This window comes from Leptinotarsa decemlineata, unplaced genomic scaffold (assembly GCF_025532065.1).
Source record: "Leptinotarsa decemlineata unplaced genomic scaffold, Ldec_3_MD MMD2_P_RNA_scaffold_2, whole genome shotgun sequence".
NCBI classification, from domain to species: Eukaryota; Metazoa; Arthropoda; class Insecta; order Coleoptera; family Chrysomelidae; genus Leptinotarsa; species Leptinotarsa decemlineata.
Window position 1 is genome coordinate 18,401,810 of NW_027412529.1, and position 15,618 is coordinate 18,417,427.

Consider the following 15,618-nt stretch of genomic DNA (forward strand, 5'->3'; position numbering starts at 1 on the left):
CTCTGTCTATTCATTGATCTCTCAAAAGCCTTTGACACCGTGGATCATAAAAAACTTCTGAATACATTGGAAAATAACGGTATTAGGGGCAATTGCCTGAAACTGTTTGAAAGCTATTTACTCAATAGAGAACAGTCAGTAAGAATCGAAGGGATACAAAGCGAGCCGAGAAGAGTAGAATGTGGTGTGCCCCAAGGTACAATCTTAGGTCCAACTTCATTCAATCTCTACATAAACGACCTTTTCAAACTTAATACAGCTGGTACAATAATTGGATATGCAGATGATACAGCCATTTTTTATGAGGAAAAGACCTGGAATAACCTCAAAAATGTAGTTGAAATGGATTTTAAAGCAATAAAAGAATGGTTCGACTATAAATTACTCACTGTTAATATGGAGAAAACCAATTTCTTACCCTTTAGTTGCAATTCAATCAATTCCTGCCCTTTTGACAATCTCCTTATCAAAAACCAAACATCAAACTTTACAATTCAAGCAGTTAGCGAAGTGAAATATTTAGGTGTTTATTTGGATAGGTACCTGAAATGGGATATTCATATCAAGTATGTCATCAAGAAACTTCAGACAATCCTATTCAGATTCAGATTTCTAAGGAAATACCTCCCCATCAAAGAATTAAAAAATCTTTATTATGCGCTGGTTGAAAGTCATTTGAAATATGGCATTGTAGCCTGGGGAGCTGCTCTACGTACCCATCTCAACCCGTTAGAAATCGTGCAAAGGAAAATACTTAAAATTATAATGTTTAGAAACAATCGCTATTCCTCGGACGAACTATACAAGGAATGTCAAATAATGGACCTTAGACAGCTTTATTTTTATAACGTACTCGTCAAATACAATTCCAACAAAAATCAAATAAAAGAACATCACAGTTACTATACAAGAAATTACAAGAAAATACCGTATCCTATCATACTGAAAAAGTCAATTTCACAAAGAGCATTTTCATACACATCAACCAAATTCTACAATATTATTCCTGATGAAATTAAAAACAGTAACCGCACTCCAATTTTCAAGAAGAATTTGAAATCGTTTATATTCGAAAAACAAAGACAATATGTGATAAATATATTAGAATAAAAAGTATACCAACCAATTATGCTATATTACCCTAGTCACATTATATAAATTTTATACAAATCTTATTATTATTTTTACATTCTGTCAACATATATTGGTTTATGTCCTTGTTTTATTTCTTTTTATATTATTTGTCTTGTGCCGTATTCTAGAAAATATACTCATTGTTACCATAAACAGGCACCCTGTATTAAGTTTACACGAATCTTATTATTATTGTATTATTTATATTTTTTGTCAACTCATAACGTCATGTCTTTTCAAATTATTATTTTTTTATTTTTATGTTACATTCTATTTGTCTTGTAGCGTACTCTATAAATTATACTCCTTGTTACACAATAACGAAACAAGTGCAATAGCGCTTATCGTTCAAGTCTTTATTCCCACTCTATCATGTAGTTCATTTATTTATATTCTGTACTCTTACGGTGAATAAAGTTTTTTATTATTATTATTATTATCTCTTACTCAGCTGAGTATCCTTGTGAATGGCCGTGTCGTGGGAACTATGACCACGTAACTCCTCCCTCCTTAGGGAGGAGTTATTTTTTGGCGGCTTGGAACCATATCTTCGTCATTGGTATTTTCTTCTTTTTGGGGTGTTTTGAAGCAACAACATCCCAGTATATGGGTTTTAATCCAATTTTTCTTAAAGCTGCCAATATCAGGACAATTATTGTGATAGTAACTCCTGCAAAAACGCCAAAAATGGTAGTGTTATTTTCGGAGTTGTTTCGGAGTTGTTTCATATATTGTTGACTTCTCGATATTTTTCATTTCAATTTTAGGTAAGATCAGTGGCTTGCCTGTTCCTATTTTCACGTTGTTGGTGAAAATCTTGTTTCTCACTTCAATTTGGCAATTTTTCGGGATCTTGACTAGGGTGGGCGCTTTTATTTCCAAATATTGATCGGTTTTACACTTGGAAAATATTCTTTCGCTCTGTATCGGAATTACCAGGATTTCTTCTTGAGTGATTTGTTCGATAATCGACTCTGCCACATTGATTGGAAGGGGCTGACAATTATCGGCGACTTTGCCTTCGATCAGGTGGGATGTGCATTGGTCTTCGGAAAAGTAATCTTCTGGACAATAATACGATTTCTCTAATACTGGGCATGGACTGTCTTCGAACTGGATATTGTGGTTTGCTCGTGCCAAATATGGGTATTTTGGGATAAAAATACTGGGATTTTGGATGATAGGATAAAGGTGGAAAAATGTAAGAACTTCGTTTCCGACAATAGGAACGTGTATTGCGAAAATTATTCTGTCATTCGAAAAAGTTACTTGTGCACCGAAAAATTGATAATATGTCAACATACTTTCAAATTTCGGGATTTTTGAATCAGAGTAGATGTTGCTTAAATAATTTATTATTTCTTTCAGTTCAGAACTAGGTATTATTGAATTATGTAAGGTATTTAACTTTGCAAATGTGATAGCATCTTCTAGATTATCGATAAAAGTAATCATATTTTGGTAGTCAAGGGTTATTTGTGAAACAATTCCTTGAAAACTAATGTAATTCGTCAGGTCGCCAATGGTTTTTTGAACTGCAACTTGAAATGTTTTTAGACTGTTTTCTAATTTTTCTTGATTTGAATTCAAAATTTGGATAGTTTTATTATAGTGATTGATTGATTTTTTGAACAGAGAGATTTGCATGTTTACCTCATTAATCATATTTTCTTGGTTACGTTCTAATATAGCAATACTTTCGTCGTATCGTTTACCATCATCAGCATCAAGAGTACCGAATAACCAATTTTCGATTTTTCCAATAACATTTATCATACCTCTTTTAATACGGATATGGGGTTGGAGGTTTTCTAATTTCTTTTTTGTCATATCAATAAGATATTCGGTTCTGACTAGCAGGCTATATGCTAATCCATGATAGGAAATTGGGTTATTAATTGTTCCCTTATCAAAATTATTTTTGATTATTTGGAAGTAGTCGTCTAGTTTGTTTAATTGTTTTATAATAGAGCTAAGTTCTATGTAATATAAAAATGTATGTTTGCTGTATATAATTCTTGCATTTCCCAGCTGTACGGGAAGGATGGGGTTGGTTATAGGGGTTATTTGAATATCGTCACTTTGGACTCGGAGCACGTGAAGTAGAAGGTATAGCGGTATCAACACGTGTATCTTCATGTTCTTTTACTCCCTGTAACAAAAGTTTTTTTGAAATTTTTGGTTTTCTGGCTATTGTTTTGTGGTAGGTGCCTTTATTTGTTTTGAGTTTTATATCGGTCTCTTCAATAATTTCAGTTTTCTTAAATTTCGGTCGATCTTTATTTCGCGCCTTTGTTCTAATATACGCAACTTGTTGATTTGCAAACTCTGGGGGTTCATTTCGTTGGGTATTTCTGTTATCAATGACTTTTTCTTTAGTAATTTGGTTGGAATTTTTAATAGATTGATACAGTTTTTTGACATTTTCTTTGTGTTTTTGAACATAATCGGAAACAATTATACGATCATTTAAATCAAATGGGTCTGTGTTATTAATATGACCTTTAATTACTTCGAAAGGTGTAAATTTGGTAACACTATGTATTGAATTATTATAGCCAAGGACAGCTCTTTTCATCAGCTGTTCAGGTGTGAACGATTTTCCTTCTTCCTTTAAGCATCGATAATGCTCAATCAGTGTTGAATGAAATCTTTCAACTGGTGAATTAGAATTACTATTTTTTGAAGTTGTGTAATGCAACTCAATGTTATAAATTTTACAAAAGTTTTCTAGATCTTTATTTTTGAATTCGGTGCCTGAATCAGCGGTTATTTTGAGTGGTAAACCGTGATGGGTAATAAAATTGAGTAGATTTTCGACTACTAAAACTCCGGTTAAGAATTTTAATGGATATGACTGACCGTATCGTGAAAATGTGTCGATAATTGTTGAAAAAGTTTCGTTTGAAATTTTGAATGTATCTATGTGAACATGCTCAAATGGCTTAGAAGTTGTAGGTGTTAGGTTGAATTTAATTACAGGAGGATTCCGATCGTATTTGTTTTTCTGACATGTTTCGCAATTATTAATATAATTTTGTATGTCTTCTGCCATTTTTGGCCAATAAAATCGTGAACTGAGGGATGTCCTCATTTCATTTATACCTCTATGGCATGTTTTCTTAACGTGATAGCATTTAAGTTTCTCTTTCTGTTCTTTCGATGTTTCTACATCCTCTAAGAATGTTGGACAATGAACAATTTTGAATGAAGAATTCTTGAGTAAATTTTGGATTGTCGTATTGAACATTTGTGAGATTGCTGGGTTTTTAAAATGGAAGGCAAATGTTTGTTTTGGATCGATATATTCTTTAATGAGTTTAACAATATTCTCGCTCAGATTTTTAGAGGGTATGGTAATATAAGATCGCAAATTCTCGAATACCTTTTCTATTCTACATTCAAGTTTTTCTATGTCACCAATAGCTATAATTATTTGATTTTTATATGTATTAACTGGTCTTTCTGAAATGGGAATTTGAAAGACAGGGTCTTCGAGAGAAGTGTGAACGGTTTGTGAATCCGATGTTTTTTCGATTTCGTTTAATTTTGGGGGAACAATTTGAATATCAGATAATATGTTAATTTGTTTTTTCGGTTCTTGCGGTTCCAGGACTTCATTGAGAACGTCATTGTCTAAGACTGGAATATTGTCGTTATTCAAATAGATGTCGATAAGTTCGTTTATGTCTCCAGGATTATTTTGAACTGAAAGTGTTTCGATAGCATTGAAGTCATTTGTATGAGGATTTCTGGAAAGAGCATCCGCTGCTTGGTTGCATTTTCCTTTCTTATATTTTACAACATAGTCGAATTCCTCTAATTTCAAACGCCATCGTACAAGTCTTGAATTAGGTTCCTTTAGTGAGAAAAGCTACTGAAGGGGTTTGTGTTCTGAATAAATTGTAAACTTTCTGCCAAAAAGGTATGGTCTGAAATATTTGCAGCTCCATACAATCGAAAGAAGTACTTTTTCGATAGTTGAGTAATTAATTTCAGGTGGGTCAAGTGTTCGAGAAGCGTAACAAATTGGGTGTCCATTTTGTGACAAAATGGCTCCAAGGGCGTAATTTGAAGCATCAGTTGTGACTTCAAAGGGTTTTTCAAAATCGGGGTATGCGAGAACCGGTTCTGAAGTCAATACCGATTTACAAGTATTGAAACATTCGATAAATTCTTTAGTGTGTTCAACTTTTGCGTTCTTTTTAAGACAACTTGTGAGAGGTTTTGTTAGTTTTGCAAAGTTGTTTATAAATTTTCTATAGTATCCCAATAGTCCTAGGAATGACTTTATTTCTCGTTGTGTTTTTGGGATTGGAAAATTTTGAACAGCTCTGATTTTCTTTGGGTTTGGTTTTATGCCTTCGGGCGTAATAACATGACCCAAAAATTCCACCTCTTTTCTGAGAAACTCCGATTTATCCAGTTGGATCTTAAATTGTGCCTCTCGTAATTTAGAGAAGACCAATTTCAAGTTTTGGATGTGTTCTTGGAGTCCAGTGCTGAAAATAATTATGTCGTCCATGTAAATCATGCATACCTTATTTTGTAGGTCTTTCAGAACTTCGTCTAATACGCGCTGAAGACTTGATGGACCGTTCTTAAGGCCACACGGAAGTCTCAGGTACTCGTAGTGTCCGTGCTCTACATTAAAAGCCGTTTTTTGGATTGAATTTTCGGCCATCTCGATTTGATGAAAACTGCTTGCCAAATCGAGGGTGCTAAAGTACTGAGCTCGTCCCAGTTTATCTAAAATGTCGTAGTTTATCTAAAATGTCGTTTATGTTTGGGAGTGGGTAACGATCACTAATGGTTTTATCATTAAGTTTTCGATAATCGACTACCACTCGCCATTTTGGCTTCCCAGAAGCGTCCATCTTTTTTGGAACTATCCAAACCGGGGAAGACCAGGGACTACAGCTTGGTCGTATTATATTTTTTTCAAGCATGTCTTTTATTTGACGCTGAACTTCGCTCTTATGAACGTATGGATACCTGTATGGTCTGGTATGTATGGGTATTTCGTCTGTGGTCTTGATTTCGTGTTTGACCTTGGAGGTGAATGTTAATTTATCTCCAAGTTTCAAAAATATATCTGAAAATTCTTTACAGAGTTTCAGTATAGCATTTGTTTCTTCCTTGTTCATGTGGTCTGTACGTATCAAATCAGCGATATTAATTTCGGTTGCCAGTTTAGGTGAGTCCGTCCCTGTATTTTAGAAAGTTTCGTAAGAATACATTTCGAAAGTAGAGGATTGAAAGCTCTCTACAGGAAGTGGTTGTATCAATTTCACTGATATTGTTCTATCGGTGGGGTTTTGTACTTCCATAAGGGCGTAACCATTTTTTGAAGTTGTCAATATTTGCGGGATGAAAAGATCATTAAGTGTTCCCTCAAGGGTAAGAATTTCATCTTCAGGAACTGTGACAGGTAGATATTTAAGTACTCTTTCTTGTGGGTTGACAGAGAAAGAAAAACTCGTATCTGTAGACTGTCTGAACTTGAAAGGAATTTCAACATGATTTCCTATCAGTCTCTTATTTACAAGGTCTATATTCAGGTGCATATTTATCAAGTCTGATAATCCTAAAACTCCGTCAAAGTAATCGTGGAAATCAAATAAAATAAAAGTAATTTCATAGTTTGTGTTGAACTCTGGAAAAGCAGGTATCGAGGCTTGGTACCTTACTTTCTGACTTCCTAAAGCCGTTTTGATGATAGTATTTGAGTGATAAATTTTGTTTGGGAATAATTTTTCAATAATAGATGGTTTAATAATCGATCTTGAACTTCCAGTATCGATTAGTAGTTTAATAATTTTATTTTTGTGACTAACTTCGACATAAGGTAATGCATTGTTACAAAATGCATTGATTTCGGCTAAGTATGATCTTCGAATTGGGTTGTTAAATGAAAATTTCCAGTTTCATTACAATCTATGTCGCTTGAGTATTCATTCTGAAAATTTGGTTCGTTTTCTAAATAAACAGCATTTTCTGAAGAGTATGCTTCTTCACTGAGGCTCGAATTATCATAAAATTGTTGATCTGGGTAATTATATTGGGGAAATTCATCGTATTCGTTAGAAAATAATTCCTCAGATATAAAATTGGGTTTTTGACTTGCGGCAAACATTTTTTGAGGGTTTCGGTAATTATTAGGGTTCCTAAAAGTGTTGTTTTGTTGAAAAAAAGGTCTTTGAGACATTTTTGTTGGGTTTCTTGATGTAATGGACATGGGTTCCGGTTTCGGTAATTGATTAGGTGGAATATTTTTTGGTTTAAAAACATTCTGAGGAGGTCCGAAAACTTCTCGATTTGTAGGGTATCTTTGCGGTGGTAATTGTCTAGGTTGGATATTAATTGGTTGGCTAGGCCAATTAGGTCTAGTTGAAAATTGTGGATTGAAAAAATGTTCATTTTTTGAAAAATAATTTGGGTTAGAGAAATTTTCGTTTTGAAAATTTTGTCTTTGAGGTTGTATAAATCTAGGGCCATTTTGGTTGACGTTTGGCATGATGGATTGTCTACCGAAAGTATTGAACTTTGGTTTATAATCGTTTAACGAACCATACATTTTTTCAAAATTTTCGAACTCGTTTACGTATGCCATGGCATCTTCCAGTGAGGCTGGCTTTTTGAGATGCATATTATTTCTCAAAATACCAGGACAACCAGCAATGAAAGTACTGAGGGCGACTTTATCATAGTGAGTTGTTTGGTCTGGAGTTAAGTCTGGGTTGTTACTGACTCTTTGAACTACATTACTTTTGATTAATTGAATTCTACTACCGAAAGTCATTAGGTCTTCTCCTCTATGGGGTCGACTTCTAGTTAATTCTTGAACTAAACAGTCCAAATCTCTCCTATCCGAAAAACATTGTTTCAGAGCAGATTTTAAGGCATCCCAAGTATTAAGTTCGGTTCTGTTACCAACCATATACTCGGCTTTACCTGTCAATTTTTCTTGAATACATTCAAGAATGTGTTCATTAAGTGAAGCATCATTAAACACATTGTACGCGTTAACTATAGCATCGCATCTACTGATAAATTTGTTCAATGTATTGCTATCACCATCAAAAGTTTTTAAATTGTTTATTCTAGATTTGAAAAGGTTCCAATTTATTTGAGTTGGTTGGGGCGGAACTGGTGGAACCATTGTGGGTTGAAAAGTATTATCAAAATTTTCAGTATTATTTGCTGAACTTTCTTGAAATGATTAACTATTCAATCGTGATAAAATATCTTCAATTCCATTCATAAATAAATAATTGTTTTTCTCAATAAATAGTTTCTTAAAATTACTCGTCTCGAATAGACAACAATTTGTTCGCAATGAACGGTACTATATATCTTCGCCGAAGTCCTTATACAGAGGGTTCGTGAAGGCAAGAAGGAAATATTTGGCACTTACTTGTAAGTTCCAGTTCCTTCTCCGTTGATTCCTTGCAGCTTTCCTGGGGCTCTGTCGTCTCCTTGTCCGCTCGTTCTGGGTGGTCCTCGAAGGATTCTTGTTGAATTTGTGCTGAAGGGGTTGAAACTCCACGACGCAAAAAGTTCGTTTTCGCGCTGCACAAATCCTACCGACTGCGCCAATTAAATGATTGGAACAAGAAAATAACTTTTTAAAAATAATTTATTTTACAAACTAGAGACGACTGTCTCTTACGAGAGCTACAAACAGAATGATAATTAATATAATGTTAACTGGATGCTAACTGCATGTCGAGATAAGGGATTCCTGGAATATCTCTTACTCAGCTGAATATCCGTGTGAATGGCCGTGTCGTGGGAACTATGACCACGTAACTCTAATGATCTACAGACAGTTGAGTTTGTAATATTTTGAGAAATAAAGAAAGCATATAGATATATTGAAAAGGTGAGATTTGAGGATTATGTATTGAAGAAGAATCCTTTATATAGGTAGACTATACACACGTGATGAAAAGGCAGACTGTGGAGGACGCTCCCAAAACTGCATGAAATTTTAAAGGTTTGTGAAATATGTTAGGCAATCATGAGAAATAATTATGATAATTATATGAATTTTTCATGAGGAAAGACAATAGGTACGATGTTATAGAAAGTACGACATAGAAAGTTGTCTGAGAAAAGACAAATATGATGTTTCAAGATGTAGGAAGTTACTACGTCAGGGTAATTATGAAGGGAGATGAAAGAGTATAAAGAGAATAATAATGATATATGCAAAATCTGAGAGATGTAATTTACATGTGGTTTTTAATATATATTTATCAGATATAATTCAATATTCGTCAGTGGTACTAGCCAGGAAAGTAATTGTTTTCGATAAATATTTCCAATAGCTGTTTATTTTTATCGAAAAGAAAATAAATTGCTATTGCTGTTTTCAATTTCCTATTATTCAGTGGAATGTATATCACATGAGGTGACAATTGAATAGGCAGGTGACAAATACTGTACGCAATCAGTAAAAAATTGTAAAAAAAAGTCAATGTTGAATTGGGTGTGTCATAAAGAACCAATTAATTTTGAAAGTTTGCTCAAGCATAAATAAAAAGTATGCTTCAAAGTTGAAAAAGAAAGTTTGTAAGGTATCTGCTATTTATTGTCAAATTAATATTATCAAAATATTATATGAACTCTAACCAATCAGATTAAACTGTCAAATGATTGTTAACTATATAATGCACTAATTTTTGTTGATATTTTTCATTATAGAATTTATTAGTAACATAACCTAGCTATAAGAATAGACAATATGTAATAACGGATGAAACATGGCTTTGGAATTGGTATTGTATAATATTCATAGATTATCTTGAAAAGGGAATAACCATCAACAGCGAGTAATACATAGCGTTGTTAGATCATTTGAAGGACGAAACCGCGGAAAAACAGCCCCATTTGAAAGAAAGGAAATTTCTGTTCCATCAAGCCAATATACCGTGTCACAAATTGATGATAACGATATAACCACTTCTTTGGAACATAGTTCTGGATACCTGATTGATCACCTAAACAATAATGGATTATATACAATTGCATATGCAGGTGACATAGTTATCTTGCAGACCGGAAAATTTGTGAACACACTGTGCGATAGAGCGCAGGATGGTCTCAAATTGATAGAAACATGGTATAAGGAACACTCACTGTCGATCAATCCTAAGGAAACTGAGATGGTCTTTTTCACCAGGAAAAGAAGTTTATCAGGCTTAAAACCTCCCGAAACCTTCAAAAGCAAACTAAACTTCTCTGAAGATGTAAAACACCTTGGTACTACCCTCAATAGAAAGCTAACATGGAACTGTCAGCTACAGAGTAGAGCAAAAAGAGCATATGTGGCTTATGAGCAATGTTGGAGGACAGTGGAACGCGCATGGAGTCTTTCACCCCGTATGGTTATCTGGATCTACACTGCATTAATAAGACCTATGTTAACGTAGGGAGCCAATGCATGGAGTCCAGAAGTTCCACAAACAACGGCCATCCAAAAATTATATCAAATACAGCGATTCGCTTGATTTAACATCACAGAAGCCATGAGAACAACGCCAACCGCGGCAGTGGAATTGATTACTGATATAAACACTCTGGACCTGTACGTTAAGGAGGTTGCGTTAATGGTCATGTTACGATTGGGTCAATTGAGGCTGATCCTATGGCAAGAAGCGTTTACTACGAACCTCTGTTGAGGCAGCCAGTAATGCAATTCATTCCAGGCTTATGTTTAATAAATCCTACAAAATACAAATGAAACAGAACACAGAGTCAGATGCTACAAATATAATACGCATATATACAGGCGACTGAAAAACCAAAGAAGTGGAGTGTACTTCATATCACTATGCATAAGGATTGAGTGGGGAATGGGAAAAATACCAGCGTGGTTCAAGAAGAAGTGGCTGGTATCTCAATCGCCACAAAAGAAATAACTAGGGAAGGAATTTCTGGCGAAAACATAACAATATGCACTGATAGTAGACATGCCCATCAGCCTTGAACATACAACGTGTTATCTCAGAGGTAGTACTAGAGTGCCACCAAGATTTAGCCAAAGCCTCCGTAGATAATAACATTATCCTGAGGTGGGTTGAAAGGCACGACAGGAGTAAAGGTAATCGCATTGCCGACTCTTTAGCCAAGGAAGCGGCTGGACTAAGAATTTTAGGACCCAGTGACACCTACATCCTGATGACTTCGACAATTGCTGAAGTAGCCAAATGTCACACCCATGCTCAATCCCTATAGAGATGGTATGGAGTCAAAGGATGCAATTTTACCAGGATCACCTTGGGCGACCCCGGGAAGCTGAAGCCAAAGAAATGTCTCGCGATGACCAGGAAAAATCTATGCTTAACAGTAGGATTTCTGACTATGGGATTTCAATTAAAAAAACACATCCATAATATGAGGCTAGTGGACACACCTCTATGCAGGATGTGTGAACAGGAAAATGAAACTGTCAGGCATGTCCTATGCAAGAGTCCGGAGTTATCGTTAATAAGAGAGTACTGGCCTATACCTGCCGATATAAAGGAAATGTCTCCTAGTGATCTTTCCAACTTCCTGGAAATGACAGAATGTAGTTGTCCTAGGAGGACAACTCTTCGGGAGGATGTACAATGGGTCACATGTGGCCTAAGTGCTGTGGGCCCACACTCACCCTTCCTACTGTACTCCTACTGTACTCCAGATCTGCCCCTAGCAACTGTTTTCTGTTCTCAGACCTCAAGAGAATGCTCACTGGAAAGGAATTTAGCGCCGATGAAGAGTTAATCGTCTAAACTGATCACTATTTTGAGGCTATAGATAAATTGTACTATAAAAATGGTATCACAGTAGTGTATGACCGCTATAATCGTTGTACCATCCTTGAAGGCAACTATATTGAATAACAAATTAAAGTTTTGTTCTATTTCAGCCTACGAACATTTCTGCCTAACAGTTATATGATATGAGCCTCTTACACTTCTGTTTTTGAATATTTTGGACACTTATCCACTATAAACGAATATTTATGGCAAAAGCCAACTTGGAAATACCCTGTGCATTTGTCCATGGTGTCACAACGGGACGACAAGGGAGAGGAAATATACGACAGAAACGTTATCGCGTTCCATTCCGAAATACATGTACTGAATGAATTCAGTTCAATTAAAACTAATGAATCTATTCAAGCCGGAGGACCGTTTGTAAATACCGACAAAATAATGCTTCCTCTGCAGAACGCTGGCAATTGTGAAATCACAAATTCTCACTAACATAGCAGTTGATCGGCATCCTATTTAATTAAATTCTCCACACAGAATGCGAATTCAAACGTAGTGTCTCTCTGCCATCGTTCAGCACGAGCGTTCCTATTCATTCAAAAATATCACGTTTGTGTTTTTTTAATTAAAAATATTCATTCATTCTTCTGTTTTTGAATACTTAATATTCGGTAATGGCTAATTTCATGATATTTTTACCTTTTTTTTCAGAAAGTTTATATAATAATAGAAATACCTAAATCTAAGGGGTTATATCATTCACATGAGTCCTACTTTTAATGAATGGTAAAAAATTGCACTTACATAGAACACTGCCATCCTCACTGGTATACACCGATGTTTCGCCTCAAGACACTCGCCCTAAGGCTCTTCAGTACCAAATTGGATAACATTATCCATGAATTACGATTTTTTAATGTCACGGAATAAGCTTGATCTGCTTATTCAGTAAGTAAACTTCATTGACTACACTGTGAATAACTTCCACGAGTAGCAGGTCAGTAACAGTACACATATAAATGTAAAAATAAATATATAAAAAAAGAAGGGGAATATATAGCAATGGATTCGTGAATTGTGGAGTTCATGTATTTTTCTATTGAAGAAAAGCAATGTTCACTCAATGTTTTTTTAATTTTTTCCTAAAAAGATACATGCTGAGCTTTGTTAGACCTTCATTTAGTTTATTGTACAAATTCAAGTTGGGAGAGTTGCAAGAAGATATTTTTAGTCTGAACCTGTTTGGCCTCACCTGACTATTATTTCGGGTGATATGGTTGTGTAAGTCTGAGTTCAACTTTATAATTTCCCCTATTTCTGTGCAATTCAATAAGGGTTTGATATATATAGATGCAAGAAAATGGCATTATTCGATTTTTGATGAAAAGTTGCCTACAAGGTTGGTCGTAGCGCGTACCTCCAATTATTCTCAATGCCGTTTTTTGCAACTTGAATACTCTTGTTGCCTGACTAGAATTTTCCCATAAAATGGTACCACAGCTTATATGCGAATGGTAGAGGGAGTGGTATGTAGTCAATAGCATATCTTTGTTCACAATATTTTTCAGTTTACGCAGCAAAAATAGTTGGCTAGACAGTTTATTGCATAGATGGTTGATGTGGCTATTCCACTTCAATTCATCATCGAGAGTTATCCCCAGAAGTTTAGCAGTGGATCCATTCGAAATGTTTTTATTAGAGGAGAATATGATGTGCTGGGTCTTATCATTGTTCATTTTGAGTTTATTTGTCGTAAACCACAGTTCTGCTCTAGAGGCAGTAGTCGCCTTAAGTTCATTGAGTACAAGTCGACTATAATGCGAATTTATTAATGAAGTGTCATCAGCAAATGCAATACACATATCCGGAAACAAGTAATGAAATATATCATCGCATAAATGGTGAACAACAATGGCCCAAGTACGGATCTCTGTGGCATGCCATGGTCAGTATGAGCCCGTAACGAAGTAGTTATGACAGATACCACTTGTTGACGGTTGGTTGAATAGGACTTTTAGAGATTCAGTGGGGTTCCTCTTACCCTATAGTGCTCGAACTTTGCCAGCAGCAGCTCATGTGAGACACAGTCAAACGCCTTAGATAAGTCACAGAGTGTGATACCTGTTAACTTCCCAGTCTCAAGGTCTTCAAATATTCCTCCCACGACTCTGTTTACCGCCTGAATCGTGGAACAGTTCGTCCGAAATCCATATTGACAACAGTGAATTGTGTTGTATTAACCAAAGAAACAATACAGCCAATTTTTCAGAATGATCTCAATAATTTTTCCTAGAATTGGTATTATGGAGATAGGTCTGTAGTTGTCAGGAAGATATCTGTCACCTTTTTTAAAACTGGGAACAACTTTGGATATTTTGAAGGCACCGGGAAATACACCATCAGTAATACAAATGTTAATAAGTTCCGTCGGTGGATTTATTATCACTTCCTTTATCTCCTTCAGTATTTTGCTATTTAAAAAATATACATCAAAGCTAGAGGAATTTTTTAGATTTTTGATTGCGGACAACACTTCGTTTGTTGTGACTGGCTCAAAAAAAATGAATGCTGAGGTTTCAAGTTGGGATCTTGAAAATCAATCGCTTCATGATTACTTTGAGGTTAACTCTCAATGATGTTTTTTGCAACCATAGAGAAGAAGTTATTAAACTCATTTGCCGTTATTGTATTGTCATTGGGAGAAACATGAGATTTTATTTTATTTTGCTCAAAATTGATTAACTTCCAGCAGTCTTCACTCGTATTATTTGAAGTAGCAACAAAAGTGCCATACGCATTTCTTTTTGCCGCAGTAATTTCTGACAGATAGTGATTTTTAATTTTCCTATAAGCAAGCTTGTCTACATCAGTGCCTGTGCAATCTGAGACAACTTTCACGGCCTGAACTTGTCTCTTTAGCTCCCTGAGATGGTCATTGAAAAATTGTACAGGTGGTTTGTTCACTATTTGTCTTCTTTTTTTTATGGAACTAATAGGAACATGAATATAATGAGAACGACTTCCAGCCAGTAGATAAATCTCAAAATTAGTCAATAAAAACATTAACTACATATACCAACTGAAACGAATGACAAATACACTTAGAAAAATTATATGTGCTCCAAACAAAACCCTTATTCGATATTGCCAAATGAAGAAATTCCACAATTAATCACTATGATGTCTACCAGTGACGATGACAGTGGAATTGAACCTTTTTTTTCTGATTGATTCGGTCATAGTAACTTCAAGATCCATAGTTACTTCATAACTACACCTTACGTTTTGATCTCCACAAACTTTATTTTTGAAAAAATATTTCGCTAACACATGCAGTAGCTTTTTCGTAGTAACTGACGTACTTACCTTTATACATAGATGTATAGATCATGCAAAGAACTAACTTTCAGACACAAACTGGAAGAAGAAGAAGCCCTCCTGAAACTTTCACATAAATATTGAATTACACGAAAAAAAAATTCTTTCGAATCAAATACTTTTATATCAACACTGAATTATACAAAAAACACTTTTCTTCCTACACAATGAAGTAAAGAAAGGTGACAATTTTTCACTTACATGGAACACTGTCATCCTCACTGGTAGACATCGATGTTTCGCCGTAAGATACTTGCCTTAGAGCTCCTCAGTACAAATCTGGATATTATTATATAATTTTAAGCAGTGTTCCATGTAAATTTGAAAGTTACTTTCTTGCACG